This window comes from Martes martes, assembly GCF_963455335.1.
Source record: "Martes martes genome assembly, chromosome: 3".
Classification (NCBI taxonomy): Eukaryota; Metazoa; Chordata; class Mammalia; order Carnivora; family Mustelidae; genus Martes; species Martes martes.
In genome coordinates this window covers 103042064-103057147 of record NC_137890.1, presented here as the reverse complement: position 1 = coordinate 103057147, position 15084 = coordinate 103042064, and the positions used below count along the sequence as shown (strand labels likewise).

The window sequence follows — 15084 nt, the reverse complement described above, 5'->3', positions numbered from 1 at the left end:
TGTTTATAATAAACACCTATCACTATTGCAAGTGGTTCTTTCCTTCTCCTTTTCGGTACCCCTTTATGTCCTTTGGTGATTATCTGTCATTTTTTTTAAAATGAAGAAATAAACTTAAGACGGTCAAGAGGTAGAAGATGCTGGGGAAGTCAAAAGGGCGAGAAAATCTACTTTGTGTTACTCTCTAATCATCAAGCATTTGCTGGGTGTAGTTCTCTGCGCGGTGCTGTCTGAGGGGGGGAAATCTAAGGCAGACTCTTGGAGCAGAGCGGACAGCTCTTCTGGGAATGTTCCTTCGGAGCACGAGCCCACCCGTGGGAAGCTGGCTGGGGTGCTGTGGTTTGTAATCGCAACCCTTACCCCTCTAACCCCCAAAGGCACCACACTCAGAACTGGTAGCTCAATCAAAGCTCCAGGGACAGAAATGACTTACAGACCTCCCAGAAGGTGGCTGAAAGCCCCGAAGGATGTTTTTCATATAAGCTCTCTTGCAAAGGACTTAGGGCTCACCCTTAGGTTTCCTTGAAACTGTAACTGAAAGAAAGCTTAGAAAATCTGAATGTTCCAGGCTCTGAGAGGGAACTGTACAGAGCGGGGAGATGGGAGCCAGAAGAATAAGCCTGAGCTCGGGCTCTGCCTTTTCTGAGCTGTGCGACTTTGGTGGAATCCCTACTCAGTGAATGAATCTTTCTGAGTGGTCAGTTCCTTCATCTCTAAAATCAGGAGCAGATTACTACCTACCCCCCAGCCTGCCTTAGGACTGGTAACTGTCGAGATCAGATGGGGGAAACTGAAGAGACTATGCTCTGAAACTGCACGTTTCTGCATATCCTAAGCTGTCCACAGAGGGTGAGACCGCCGGGCTTCCAGAGTGGGTGGAAAAGGATGTCTCCAAAGTTCCCAGCCTGGAAGTACACTGAAAACATCTGGTTGCTGGTGGGAACTAGCTACGCCTGGGCTCTCCAAGACGGGTCCCAGGCATCAGTATGTGGTCAACGCTCCCCAGGTGATTCCAATGCGTCGTAGCCAGGGTTGAGAAACATGGCTTATAACCAATCCAATTGATTAGGTCATTTTACTCCTTCCCCAAAACATACATCTTCCACTGCTGTGATGGTAGGAAAAAAGTCTCTCCTAAAACGTCTCCTGGGGTGCCTGGGTGGCTCAGTTGGTTAAGCAGCAGCCTCTTGATTTTGGCTCAGGTCAACATCTCAGTGTTCTGGGGTCCAGCCAGGTATGTGGGGGGGGGGGCTAAGCAGGGAGGCTGCTTGGGGGATTCTCTCTCTCCTTCTGCCCCTTCCCCCCTCCCCCCGCTCATAGTCTCTCAAACAAATAAATGATTCTTTAAAAATAAATAAAATAAAACGCTTCCTGAGCAGAGTTAAATCCTCACACCTCATCACTAAGAACTCTGGGTCTCAAAACACTGTATGCAAGAGGAACCCATGCGTTGCTTGTTAAAGAGGAAGAAGCCAGGAACCCACCTCTGCAGAGATTCTAATCCACTCAGTGGAATGAGGGGCTCAGGAAATCTGCATTTTAGTCACATGCGTAAGGAGAATCCACTGGACATAAAAGAAAAAGAAAGAACTTCTTAACCTTGCTGTCATACTGAAAACAACAGGTAATCTTGACTATCCGACAATAACAATAACCGTAATAGCTACTGTTTATTGAACACATATCGTATACCAGGATCTTAGGTACAAATATTTGGAATCTTCCTAAGATCAATGAGGTGGTATTCCGGCTTTGTGTATGTGCACCCGATACTCCTCCTTCTGGAAATAGTTCTTCCCCTCCCACTCTGTGTTGAAGAACTGCACTTTCCCCGTTTCACGTGACTCCAGTGGAACTGCCAATCAAACTGCCCAGTACCACCCCTCTGGGAAGAGGAAGAGGCCAGAAGAGGGCATGTGACTCCATCCCAGCCAATCAGGTTTCTCCTCCTGAGACGCTGACTTGAGGGGGAGACAGGTTGGGGCCCAGCGCAGGTGTGGCCTGCTTTCTCTGGGCTGAGGCCCTGAGCCAGCTGTTCCTGAGACTTGATGGTTTAGCTCTCTCTTTCATTTCATGAGTTATCTAGAAACCTTCCTGTAAAATCTTTTTTTGGCTTTAGGTAATCAAAGTTGGTTTCATTTATGGTAACAAAAAATTTAATGAAATATTCCTTTTATAGATTAAGAAGGTGAGGCTCAGAGGAATTAAATGACCGACTCAAGGCTCCCACATCCAGGAGACAGAAAAGCAAGACTCACAGCCAGGGCTGTCTGTCTTTAAATACCTGACATTATTTTATTTCCCCTGACATTCTCCTGAGAGCTTCAAAAAGTGAAAGGAAGGAGAAGAGAAAGTGTGCTTTCAAAACATATATGTTCTTTGAAAAATATGAAGAGAAATTTAAAGATTACTAACTCCCACATTCACCCCTCTGTAGGTTTAAAACCTCCCACAGACAATTATTAATTTAATTATCCATTTCTATTAAATGTCTCAAGGGTATAACCAGCAACTCTCCTACTAAATTATATATTACAATTCAACACATGGCAGAGTAAAAAAGGCACCAAAAAACAAAAAAAAAACCAAAAAAAACAAGCAAACAGTGGTTCAAGTTGGGAAAATGCCAAAGAAAAACATTCCAAAGAAGTAATAATTAAGGCCAGAATTCATTCCACTTCAGCTGAGTTTCTGTTTTATTAAATTACTGACTTCTTAAATTTATGGATCTAGATTATGAACCTGAAATCAGTAAACAGAGGCTACACTTGTGACCAAAAATGTGACCAAGTCACCCTTCCAAACATTAAATCTTCTAGCTCTGGCTCCTTTGACAGATGGCTTCTCTTGCTTCCTCCTTCCTGCCATACATATGAGACTATCAGGGGGAAAAATCTGTGTTACTCAGTAATATGACTGTTATTCTGCTGGTCACTGCAGTCCAAAGTCAAGACCAAGCAGATATTTGTCACTAAATGGAAATTAATTTTACAGAATTTACTTTAAATACATAAATAACCACTATTTGTTGAGTGTTGATGGTCTCAAACACACATCGTGGGAAGATTCCAGACAGCCTTCTCAGGCCCACCGTACCCTATGTATGCCCCATAACTGGTACCCCTAAATGATAAGAACTTGGGCAAGTTTCATATACCGCTTCACTGAACTTCTATTCCACTACCAAGCACCAGTGTATTGGCAAACCATTTAACCCCCTTCAGGGAATTCGGTCTAAAAGTCCAATCACCAAAAAATTTAAAAAAATAAAAATTAAGAAAAATATGATCACCAATGTACCCAAATATTTAAGGCCTAAGACTATTAATCATAGCATTGCTTACAATAGAAAAAAAAAAAAAGGAAAAAATGTTTTTGTCTCAAGTTAATTGAATACACTATGGCATAACCATTGTAAAAACCCCATTAAAAATAAATGTTTGCGAGAAAAATGTTCATGGAATACATTCATGAGATACTGTTAAATGGAAAAACTCATGAACAGTATGTCTATTGTGATTCCATTTGTGTGTGTGTGTGTGTGTGTGTGTGTATGAAATATTTTCCCAAGAAAGATTAGAAGGATATTCACCAAAATGGAGAGGACAGTTATTTCAGAGAACTATAATTATAAATTTTTTAAAAGATTTTATTTATTTTTTGAGTGAAAGAGCATAAGCATGGGGAAGGGGCAGAGGGAGAGGATCCAGCAGACTCCTCACTAAGCAGGGGCCCCCACAGGGCTCAATCCCAGGACTCCAGGATCATGACCTGAGCCGAAGGCAGATGCTTAACTGATTGAGCCACTCAGGCACCCCTATAAATTATTTTTGTTTTATTTTCTTATTAGTCCATATCCCTTAAATTTTAAGAAGAGAGAATTGTTTTTAAAGCAAACTATTGGGTTGGCCACAGAATAGTCAAGATGTTATGTTTGCTGTTCCCAGTCAGATCTTAGTTGGCTACTAATAATATTCCACAGGACTGGACTTTCAGATCCTTAGCTGAATGCTATCTGGGAGGCCATTTGGATGATTCCCGGTATTGTCATGTACAAGATTGTCAAGAAAGAGTCCAAAGAGAGAAGTAAATTCAAAGGATTAAAAAGTAGGAGGAAAGAAAAAGGTAAATAGATGGCCATAGATCATAAAATGAAACGGGTCAAATTTAACAGGTGATTTGTGAAGGTTTACCAACTTGTTTTTTAAAAATAAGGGAAGTAACCTGAGGCAGGTACAATGCCTTGAAAAGGTCAACTCTAAAGTCTGGAAGAACCACTGCCACTCTAGTAGCCTAAAGCAAGTCTAACAGCATTATAATAATTATCTGTATCCCTCCTGCTCCAAACCCATTCTCAACTCCATTACCAGGCAATCTGAAGGAGGATATTGCTATGAAACATGTGGAGAATTAATTTCCTCTCCACCACATCGCCAGAGTATAGCGATCACTTTGGCCACCATCTTGGTTTCGACCCAACGTCCCAAAACATCCCACAGAGAAGGCTCCCATTATCTTTGACTGCTTCTGTCACGAAGTCACAAAGGATTATGAGGAAGTCTTCACTTCAGACTGTGACACCAACCCACATTCTGTTAACGTGGTCAGACAGTTCTTCAGACTCTTAATACTTATTTACCACAACAGCGAGTATTTCTATGTTATGGTTAGAATAATTTCAGAATAGTGCTTCATACAAGTGGGAAATAGCTATGAAATATCTATGTCTTAAAGTCTTGAGGGAAACCCTGAAATATTTTTTTAGATCACTTTTCATAGATCAAAGATCTTGGATAATTGGGGGACACATTTACATGTTCTGTATATGTTTGTTCTGTAGCCCAAATGGTCCCTGACTTGAGAGCACAAGCTCAGGCTCCTGGAGCGCTCATTCCTTTCTGTGCTTGGGAGGGCAAAGGCTAGCTCTACCCCTATTTGTTGCCTCCCAGCTGACATCCTTACCTGTCTTCCCTTTGGGCAGAGCCTGTCTCCCACAACAGAGACTGAAAACACTAGATACCTGCTTTTCCAGCCTCCCTTACGTTGGGTTGGCCAAGTGATCCCATTTTGGGCAATGAAGCATAAGAATTCTGCTGAGAAACTCCTGGGAAAAGATTTACTTTCTTCGTGTTATTTTTCATGTTTTTAAAAAATTTTACTTATTTATTTGAGAGAGCAAGAGAGCAAAAGAGAGAGCATAAGCAGGGGGAGGGGCAGAGGGAAAAGTAGACTCCCCACTGAACAGGGAACCCGATGTGGGACCCAGTCCCAGGACCACAGGATCATGACTTGAGGCAAAGGTAGATGTTTAATTGACTGGGCCACCCAGGTGTCCCCTTCCTTCATTTAATGAAGGAAGCCACACAGAAGGGCTTTCTTTCCCACCACCTTCCCTTCCTTTTAAGGATGTCATTGTAAGATGATTTGTAGCTGCAGCAGCCATCTTGAGACCATGAGGAGACACATTGTTGACACACTATGGATGGCAGCACAGGAAAAGAGATAGAGCTTGGGAACTTGAACTACTGCACTAAACCCTGTATTCATGTACTTCCTGACTTCTTAAGTTAGATACTAAGTGTCCACATTAAAAAAAAACACAAAACTTTCATTTGCATATTCAACTATTTACAGCTGAAAACATCCCACCTAATTCCACTCAGATAGCCCTATATCCTCCCCATACTTCAGAGCCTCTCTCTCCGCCATCAGAAGCCTTTCTATTACTCAAAGCATGAATAATATCACAGCCTTAAGAATTACTTTTGAAATAGTTTACCAGCTTCTAGGTCTTCCAGAAAATAATGACTATATATTTGCCCAACTTTCTGAAAGCTTCCCTGTGATTAAAGAAATATCCAAAAGATTGCAATGTATATCAGTTATCTTTTGCTGTGTAACAAACCACCACACAACTTAATAGTGTAAAATGGCAATTTATTATTTGCTCACAGTCCTGTAGGTCAGTAATTTGGACTGGGCTCAGCTGGGACAGCCCATTTTTGCTCCATATGGTATCAGTTGGGCTCCCTTTGCATTTGGAGTTCATTGGCAGATCTCAGTTGGCAGGTCAGCTGGAAGTTGGCTGGGCCTGAAAAACCTCTCTCACTCTACGCCTGACAGTTAGCCTATTAATGAGAATAACTCATTTCTCTTCCATAGCCCTTTGAACAGGACAGTTCAGCTTCCACACATAGCAACTCAGTTTTAAAAGCTGGAGAATGGAAGCTGCAAAGCCCCTTGAGGCCTGCACTCAGAAATCACAATCACTTTTATTGCATTTGGTTGGTCAAAGCAAGTCACAGGCCAGCCTAGCTTCAGGAAATGTGGAAATAGGCTCCACCTCTTCATGAGAGGAACTTCAATTAATCTGTGGCCAAGTCTACTCTACTGCCCAAAGTACTTGCAGTCCACAGACTTAACAATTATTAGAAAAATAAATGCAATTCTCCAACAACAAACTTTTTTTAGTTGGACATACTGGTCACACAGCTACGTATATGTTAATGTAATTATGCAGATGAAGTTGTTGACAGAGGGAAGGCAGATATTTTTATTTTATTTTTATTTTTATTTTTATTTTTATTTTTATTTTTATATTTTTATTTTCCAATTTGAGGGATGAGACTAACAAAATTAAGAAGTTCTTAGAACGGTGTCTGGGTGGTGCAGTCAGTTGAGTAACTGACTCTTGTTTTCACTTCAGGTCATGATCTCATGGTCGTGAGACTGAGACCCTCATCAAGCTCCACACTCAGTGCAGGGTCTGCTTGAGACTCTCTCTTCCATTCCCTCTTCCCTGCTAAGTGTGCACAAGTGTGTGCCTGCTTTCTTGCTTTCAAAAATAAATTCATTTTTTAAAAAGTTCTTAGAAACAAATTTGCTGGGTTTTCCACAACTTTTATGTTTCTAGGTGACTTAGAATTATTATTCTATTTAATCACAGATTACCTTTGGAAAGTTTTGTTTCAGTGGTTCTCCATCTGACTACATCATCGAATCTCCCAGAGAAGCTTCAACCCCAAAGATTCTAATGCAATTGGTTGAGAATGGAAAATCAAATATTTGGTGTATGTCCAGCTTTTTCAGTTCTGGTACAATCTACAGGGATGTGCTCTCTCTGAATCCCAGACCTTGGAGCATCCAGGTTTTCCAGCTTTTCTGTTGAGTTCCACTAACAGCTTGGGTTCCAAGTCAAATTTACATTCTCTATAGTCATCTAAACCTAGAATTATTTATGTAGGCCATGATGAAAATCTTTTTACTATCCTTCTAAATCATTTTATTCAGAGGCTACAAAATGGTAGCCCACAGATTGGAAATGACGTCAGTTGTTTTTTTTTTACCTGTATACACACCGGTGGCTCAGACAATATAAATATATTTTTTAAGGTGGGGAGAGGAATTAGGTGCCCACATTTACAAATCAGGAGCATCACCTTAAGACCAGAGTTGGGGCTTCTCTTGAAAATGCTGATGATCTAAGAATGCACAACAGAGCTCATAGGCTTCAGTCAGCCCTGGGCCCATTTTTGTCTACTTTAGTTTTTATACCTAGCTATCATCACTCATTTGCATTATCTGCCTCTGCCTTATAAGCATTTGAGTTTCTACCCTTAAAGCTACCACTTTAAAACTGAAGAATCTGAGACCCAGAATCTTGGGTGACATAGGTGGTGTTGAGTCCCTATGTTCAACCTGGCACCACATACATGTTATCATTTGTTTTTTTTTTTTTTTAATTTTTTATTCATTTGACAGACAGAGATCACAAGTAGGCAGAGAGGCAGGCAGAGAGAGGGGGGAAACAGGCTCCCTGCGGAGCAGAGAGCCCGATGCGGGGCTCGATCCCAGGACCCTAAGACCATGACCTGAGCCGAAGGCAGAGGCTTAACCCACTGAGCCACTCAGGTGCCCCTATCATTTGGTTTTCATATCAGCTCTGGGAAGAAAGCTTTACTAGGCCAATTTTATAGGTGACAAAACTGAGTCTCAAAGAGGTTGAGTAACTTGGCACATAGAGCTGATAAGAAATGGAGCTGCAACTCAAGCCCAAGTCTTTGTGGGTCTAAAACCAGGCTCTTTGTGCCCCTCCATAGCAATTCTTGCCCCCCATGAGGACTACTTTTTCTTCCTTCCTACCCCTTCTTCCCTCCCTGTCCTCTAACACCCTTTCCACCTCTGCATTAGCATGTACCAACATTTCTTGGCTCCTCTTTCTCTCAGCTCTTATTCTCTGACCCTGTCCAGCAACTTACAGCTCCCTGTTGGTCCCAAAGCCCATATTTCCATATCACACACCATATCACAGTCATAAAATAACTTGTTCTGTAGCAGGATAGGGTCCAATTACAACTCATATAATTGGCAATAGAGAGTCATTTATCACAGTGGCCCTGGGATTGGAGGTCATCAGAGCAATTCCATTTGTTGGACATTCTCCTGTTTGTTTCAGCCATTCCTTCATCACAGTCCTTTATGGATCCCAGGAGGCTCACTGGGACATTTCACAAGTTATCAAATATATGCATTAAGGATTGTTAATAGGAGCCAAGGAGCAGAAATCATTATGTGAGAATAAAATGCATTGCATAAAATGAATTTTTGGAGTGACAGAATGGGAAAGGAATGCTTTTCTTTTTTCTACCTCCAAGTGACTCAGTAAGACCAGAGCTAGGGCCTGGTGGAGTTACTATCTTGCATGGAGGAAATCTTCCACATCCTCTAAACCTGAGAAATAATGTGACTGGAGTCCCATTGCCTTGCTACCTCAACCAAACTTTCCACATTGTATGTTGATTTTTCTCTATGTCATTGAAGAGGCAGCCAGTGGTTTTCTAGGGAACAAACTTTTCCATGAGATTGGGGAGACAAATATGATGGCCATTCTTTACCGTTTAACTCTAAGGTTGGTTTAAGTTTGATTAGTCTGTAGTCTGTAAGTTTGATTAGTCTGTAAGTTTGATTAGTCTGATTAGTTTTCCACCACAGTGGGAGAGATGGAAACAATTTAACAGAAGTATAGTATTTTAGTAGAATATAAGAGAAGAGAATTTCAAAGGGATAGTATCTAATCCAGAGATCCCATCCTGCTGCCCACCTCTCAGAGCTGATGCATATGCATTTTGTCTGAACTGCACGAGGTTTTTTGTGAAAGTAGGACTTGGTCACCAACATTTAAAAATAAGGTAATTTCACTTTTTTTAAAAAAATTACTTTCTGGCTTTTCTTTTTTAAAAAATTACTTTAAAATATGACAATCCTGGGCCAGCTTCCCTGAGACAAGAGTTGGCTAAAGCTGTGGAGTGGCTTCCCCCCAGACAAAGGAGAGCTGCTCTGGAAGGCTGACCCAGCGCCAGAACCCCTCCTGGCTCTCCAACTCTAAGGCTGAGCAAAAGTCACACTTACTCATTTATGTTCTAGACACACAGAAAACTTAAACAACATGCTGAAGATCATGCATTCAACTCACTCAGCAAATATTTATCGAAGCACACAGTCTCTGTGCCAGGCACTATTCCAGGCACGAAGGATACAGCAGTGAACAAAACAACATGCAATCCTGGCCCTGTGGGGTTGACATTCCAGTAAGGGACATAAGATAGTAAACAAAATGAGGGAAATACACAATATGACGAATGGTGATGAGTACTATGGAGACAAATCAAATCGGCAAAGGGCAGAAGGAGTAGTGAAGAGTCACAATTTTAAGTGGAATGATGAGAAAGTCCTCTGTGAAAAGATGAGTGACATTTGGGCCCAAGCTCAAAAGAATGAGAGAAAAGGAGCCATATGCAACTCTAGGGGGAGAGCACTCGAGGCAGGAGGAGCAGAACCTGCAAGGAATATAGTGTGTCGGCACCAGGACTGGGACTTAAACCAGAGCTGGGCTGTCCTTCCAATTGGAGGTGATGCTGCTGGCCATTAACTCTTGGCAGACGTTCTAAGGGATGCTTTTCCAGAACACCTGTCATCTGTATTTTCCTGGAAACCCAAAACACCCTAAGTGAAAACCCAGATTTATGTCAAAGATAAAATGGAGAGGGATTATTTGCTTTACCCAGGCCTTCACAATGGGAGCCTTTTATTCAGGAAACTCCCCTGGCACTTGTAAAATGGTTTTTTGATTTAGAATTTTGATTCTCACCATTTTTCGGAAACCCATTTACTACACAAAGCAAGGATCCCCTATAGTGCGGATGGATTTATGCTGATCCAGCCGCACTCCCTCGCCAGGTCTTCCGGGTCCCCCACAACTTCTTAAAGGGAGTCCTTTGCCAGCTGCCCAGCTAAGGTTAGGAGAACTGACCCTCAGTGGAAGCCTGCGCCAAGTGACAGACTGGGCTGGACTCCACAGTCACAGGCTGCTGCTGCTAAAATCTCTGGGCACTGACCCCTGGCTACTGTCATAGCCACTGTTATAGCCACTCTGCCCACCCATCACACCCCCACCCTACAGGGCTTTGCTCACAGCTGTGGGGGCTGTTTCATTGCTTTTACTAGCATTTATTGTTTTTCAGGTCAAAAACAATGGAGGACTTAGAAAACACATAGGAAAATGAAGAATTGTTTTTTTTTTTTTTTTTTTTGAAAAAGTCCTTAATCCCATTATCCAGAGAAAACAACTGGTATCCTGCCTGACTGGCTGCTTGTTATTGAAGTGGCAGGGATTTAAACTGACAATCCTCTTTTCTGTCTCCAGAAAAGAGACATGTCTCCTCTGCCATGATATTATTCCCCCTTAAGAATGCCTGAAGCAAAGACTTGGAAGGGGCAGTTAGAGAGGTAGAAAGGATGGAGGTCAACTCATACTGGCTAGTTCAATTCAAGCTGCAAACATCCATGGCTAGAACTTGCCAGGCGGGTGCTGAATCTACAGATGGAGTGAGAGGGCCTTCTAGGTCTGCAGGTGCACCTTTGGAAACCTAGCTTCAGGCGAAGGCTGGGACTTCCCCCCGGAGAGATGATAGGAGGGAGTGGTTACAGCATTGTGCAAGGTAGAACGAGACCACATCTTCTTCCCTTCTAGGGCCTGGACATGCTGTGGTGGGCTTGGCTCTGCATGGTGCCCTTCAGGGATCCAGCTCTATGTTCAGAAGCTGCCTTAGCATCTGGGGCTCTAGCTCCCACCAGTGCTGCTGGCACCCCAAAGCAGTAATGTAGCAGTGATGGTGTGGGCAGTGGTGGAAAGTGATAGAAATGACAATGAGAGAGACAGAATGTATCAGGCAGCCCCTCCTACAATAATGCTGTATGGCAAGCCATCCCAACATAAAATAATATAAAACAACAAGCAGTTAGTCTTATTTATATATCTCTGGTTTAGCTAGGGAACAGCTGACCTAGGTTGAACTCAGTTTGGCTAGGTTTCAAACTGCTAGAAGGTTGGATTCTTACCATCTCTGTATCTCTCTAATCCATCTTAGAGGCAATGGACTAGCTAGATTGTTTTCTTCTCATGGCAATGCCCAAAGTATAAGAACATGGACTGAACTATATGAGCACATTTCAAGCCTTGGCTCCCGTCACATCTGACAACATCCTATTGGCTAAAGCAAGTTACACGGCCAAGCTCATTATCAATGGGTTGGGGAAATATTCTGCTTCTAGGAAAAGTCATTGCAAGATCACATGGCAGTGTCCATAGAAACAAGGAAGATGGAAAAACTGAAGCCAATCATGTAATCTACTGTGTAGATAATAGGTCAACTGGCATAGGTATTAAGAGTTTGCAACAACTCAAGTAGGACCACAAAGTGATAGAGAGCCAGGGAAGAATTATGGGACCAATAGGGCAAGTCACTCCAGATTCAGGGGCAGCAGGAAACACCCAGCAGGGGACCACTTGGACCTCCAGTGCTGCCTGTCCTAATTCCTCTGATGCCCTGGTGGCCTATTACGTCTGCATCCCACTGACTGGTGGAGGATCTGGGAAATCTCTTGGTCACTTGTCATATACTGAATCTTTATGTAGGCCTCCCCCAAATTCAGGTGTTAAAACCCTACCTCCCAATATGTTGGTATTAGGACGTGGAGCCTTTGGGAGGTAAATTGGGATTAGATGAGATTATGGGGTAGAACCCTCAGGAATGGGATTAGCACCCTTATGAAAGTCATGAGAGAGTTTGCTTCTTCCTCTACTATCCTCCACGTGAGGATACAATGAGAGTTCTGCAACACCAGAGAAGGGTCTGGCCAGAACCTAGCCACGCTGGTACCCTGACCTCAGCCTCCTGAACAGTGAGAAGTAAGTTCCTGTTGTTTATAAACTGCCTGCTCAGTCTGTAGTACTTTGTTATAGCAGCCCAAACTGACTGAGAAATCACTCCACTCCTGCAACTCTCTTCTCGGGAAGGTTCCCTCTGAGCCCCTACCTCTTTCCTGCCCCCTTTCTGATCTCTACATTCCTCTCCCTCTGTCTTCCTCTCCATTAATGTTACCTCTCCATGGGGTACTTACCTACAGCAGGTGGAATTGCAAGTACCACCAGACACTGGGCAGGGGCCAAAATCTCCAGGCAGGTTGGACCTTCTTAGAGAAGACAGTCTAGCTCTGTAGGAAAGTGCTTTGACTTTAGAGTCAGGCAGAAATGTGGCCACGTCTTAGCTCTATCCTATCAGTGTGATAATTTTCAGTTTCCTTAGCTATAAAATGTATATAATCATTTTTACCTTGGTGTTGCTGTAGAGAATTCACTATGCTAATGTGTATATGGCAGGAATTCCCCAGCACAACTTTGATACAAGAAATAGGTCTTTTATTTTCTAAAAGTTAGTCTAACTCTGAATCCACACCCTAAAGGTTAATGATAAATTAAATCACAAGCATTATTAGGGCTCCCTCCTGTTTGATGTCATAACTTAGAAAATACCCCTTCTTTAGATGGTTTCCTATAAATGTGTTCATTCATGTAAGCTGCCCTCTAGGGGCCGCCACTGGCTCTATCATGAAGTCACACTCTAGGCGTGGTCAGCTGGTATTTGTCAGAAAGGCCACATTCCAGGGGTAGCTACGGCTTGTTCACCTGTTAACTACATTGTGATCGTAGCAAATTTGCTTTATAGTATCCTAAGTATCAGAAAGCGGTTTCGTTGATGTAGTGGGTTGAAAGATGACCCCATACCCCCAGGTCCATATCCCCTGAACCTGTGAAAGTGACTTTATTTGGGGGGAAAAAATGGTCTTTGCAGATATAATTAAGTTAAAGATCTTGACATGGAGAGGTTATTCTAGATTATCCAGATGGACCCTAAAGCCAATGCCAACTAACCTTCTAAGAGGGAAGCAGAGGGAGATTTTACAGACAGAAGCAAAGAGTCACTGTTAAGATAGAGGCAGAAACTGGATTAACGTAGTCACAAGCCAAGGAATGCCAACAGCCACCAGCAGGTGGGAGAAGCAAGGAACAGACTGTCCCCTAGAGCCTCCAGAGGAAATGCAGTCCTGTCGGCACCTGGAGTTCAGACTCCTGGCCTCCAGACTTAGACTACATTTCTGTTGTTTTAGGTCACCATGTTTGTGGTACTTTCTTACAGCAACCGCAGGAAACAAATGCAATCGATAATACCAGTGGCTTGTTAGTCTGCGTAAAGGTGATAGAAAGAGGCTCTCATGGGTCAGGTATGAACTTGTAAATGGAATATTAAGAACCCAGCAAGGCCTTTAGCCTGGAAATATAGAGATGGTGCTAGACTTGATCTAAAAACAACCCTGTGTTGAACTATTTGGAAAATTCTGGATGCCTGATATCAACTATAAAAGGACTAGCCTCTATCTCTGCTGTTGTCTGTTTTCAGGGAATCATGCATGTAAAGTGGTGCTCAAAGCACCTAGAAATACATGGAACCAGGGCTTCAGTGAGTATGTAAGAGAAAGTGGTAGGAAGAATACATAGTCAGCTTGCTCATCAATTCTAGTTTAGTGATTGCTGTGTGGCAACATTTGGCCTGAATTTGATTTTATTCTAATCTGTTAGCGAGTTTGGGCTGGCTACTATTATGTTGTGAAGAGAATTTGAGGCTAGTGTGTTATCAGAGTAGCTGAGATCAGTTCTACGGAGGCCCTGAAAACCTCTTGAATCATGAAACCTTGAGGCAACCACAGCCAGCACTCCACACTGGTCAAGAAGCGGGTTTCACTGCCAGTGCCTTCGTGTCCCTCGAGTCGAGCACTTCAGTTGCTCTCTGGCACAGAGGCAGGGTGTGAGGATACAGGCTCTTCCTGGGAACACAGGTACCTGGTGTGCCACCAGTCTTTCCCCTCTGACAACCCCCAGGGAGAAGGACAAGATCCCCACCACACTCAGGCAGCCCCGTCTATCCCCTTTACAGTTATGTAGAAGCTGTTGGCTTTCTTAGCCAACACCTCTCTCTTCTCCAACCACACTTCTCCCTCTACTCCTCTGGGACCCCAGCCACAGTCTTTGGCAAGAAATTATGCCTAAGGCTTTCACAAAAGATAAGGTAGGAGGTGTCCCCCAGCAACACAAACCTCAACCACAAGCAAGAGCCCATCAGTGTGGGATAGCACCCTTGGAATAGGCAGAAGGAAAAATTCTGAGAAAATACACATATATTGAAAGATTTAAATTTTCCTGACACATGTGCAAAGTGCTAACACTGTGCTAGTTACACACTCAGTGAGTCATATTAATACCTGTCAACACCCATCAGGTCACACCACTTAGGAATGGTGTGTATGCACAGGCAGCCCCACAACTCTTTCGTTCACTGATACCTCCTCAAGGCCTAGCAGAGTTCCTGACACGTGGTAGGCATTCAGTAAGTATTGCTGAATTAATAATTAGTTACCCCATGAATGGATACTGCAGTTTTCTAGAAAACAGTACAAATTTGGAGATATGATTAGATACAAGATATTCTGTTTGTGGGTAAAAAACAAGGTCGAGAAAAACACAACAACTGTAGATCCTGACCCCAAAGTCTAAATGTCCCCATTTATCTTCACAGACAAATTTTCTATCTTTCTAACTTTTTTTTTCTTTTTTTTTCCCAAGATTTTATATTTATTTATTTGACACAGAGAGAGAGATCACAAGTAGGCAGAGAGGCAGACAGAGAGAGA

At 42.8% G+C, this 15084-nt stretch overlaps 1 long non-coding RNA gene across 1 annotated transcript in view; it reads right to left on the bottom strand.

Annotated features, from left to right (window-relative positions):
- Positions 1-15084, bottom strand: part of LOC308339764 — a 49189-nt gene that overhangs the window by 10540 nt on the left and 23565 nt on the right. Inside the window, exon 3 of the long non-coding RNA XR_013966561.1 lies at positions 1485-1565. This is a non-coding gene — a long non-coding RNA (uncharacterized lncRNA). The remainder of the gene's footprint in view (positions 1-1484; positions 1566-15084) is intronic.